The following is a 1,590-nucleotide window of genomic DNA, read 5'->3' as shown; positions in this document are numbered from 1 at the left end:
ACACACACACACACACACACATATACCCCTGAGCCACAGCAGCATTCCAGTCATGTGCTTCTTAAAAGCTCTCAGCTCCAACCCATGATCTCAGCACATGACTGGGCCTGTTTGGATTAGGACACCCTGACTGCACACAGACCAAATCACTGCCAAGTTTTACTATAATTGGATAACAGTCCTCAGGAAGTTCTCACGAGCATTTGCTTATTTTTTAGGGTTCTATTTTTCTTAAATGGTAATTGTGTATAAAAATAAAATAAAATAATTTATGTAGACTGGGCATCTGGGTAAATAAATATCTTCACTTTGTTTGATTGTTCATTAATCAGTGCAAACCACGATATACAGTATATAAAAGCCTGCCACATTTACCAAAGATCAGTGAGTACTTGTATAGATGTTATTCACACGAGACTGAAAGCACACGTGTCTCTAGTAGCCTGACTAATATGTTGTTTTCACTCTTTTTGTAAAGAGATTTAGAATGTTTTTTTAAGATGACTTTTTTCCATTTCAGGTCGTGGAAGTTAATGCGTGACAGTGAAAAACCTCGAAAGATATCAGGATTTTGACCAGAAAACAACCCAGATTTGACTAAGGACACACCAAAGCAGGTGTTTTCTGATGTCTTGTTAACACAACCAAATCCCCAGGAGGCATTGCCGCTGCCGTGCAGACAGCAGGATGTTCGGTTACATCAGTAATACAACACCAAAGCACCCTACCGACCATGTTACAGATGGTGAAAGAAACTGTTGCCATAGAACTGTTGTCATAGTGCCAACTAATCTCATAAGGACCTGGAATTCAGTACAGATAATATACTTGAAAGCTTTCAAAAGTGCTCCCATGAAAGCAGTTTGAAACAAATGCTGTCAGTCATCTTCACATTGCAGAGCGATCTGTAATGTACTGGTTCCTGCAGCAGTAATTGCAGAGAAGCATGTGAATCTTAAAAAATCAAGAAAATAATGGGTTTTCTCATGTTTGAAAGCTATTATTTCTTCTGCTAAATTCAGCTCTAAAAACAAGTCTTTCGGTCTTATTTTGCAGAACTTCAGATTAATTCAATGCACTTAGAAACATTAATAAAAAAATGATATGAAGCAAGGCCAAGCAAATCACTCATTATTACTCCTTACCTGTGAGTAAGGCATGATAATGAAGCCCTCTCTCCTTATCCCGATGAGAACACACATCAAACAAATAGGCTTTAATGGGCCCATCAATGAAGTCAGCCGCAAAGTCAAACATCACCACTCCAAACATAACCACTACGATCGCCCATGTCCTTTTAACATTTCTGTCCTCTAGTATAGCTGGAGGAGAGAAACAGCAGTTTCATCAACTTAGTTTAATCAAAAGCACATTATACATTAAATGCTAATAAATACTACTGAATATAACTTTTTAGAAATGTCGAAACTTCAGGTCAGACCATTGCTCAGAAGGCAAAAGTGCAGTTTATGTTTTTCTTCCAGTTATGTTTACATTCATTTGCAGTCTTTTGTAAAGCATAAATGAATGCACATAAATAAAGGCATAAATTAATAACCAACTAATAACAAAATAAATAAAAGTGTGATT

This window comes from Sinocyclocheilus grahami, unplaced genomic scaffold (genome assembly GCF_001515645.1).
Source record: "Sinocyclocheilus grahami isolate Dianchi unplaced genomic scaffold, SAMN03320097.WGS_v1.1 scaffold5354.1, whole genome shotgun sequence".
NCBI classification, from domain to species: Eukaryota; Metazoa; Chordata; class Actinopteri; order Cypriniformes; family Cyprinidae; genus Sinocyclocheilus; species Sinocyclocheilus grahami.
The sequence above is the reverse complement of the archived record's forward strand: the minus strand, read 5'-3'. Positions refer to the sequence as shown.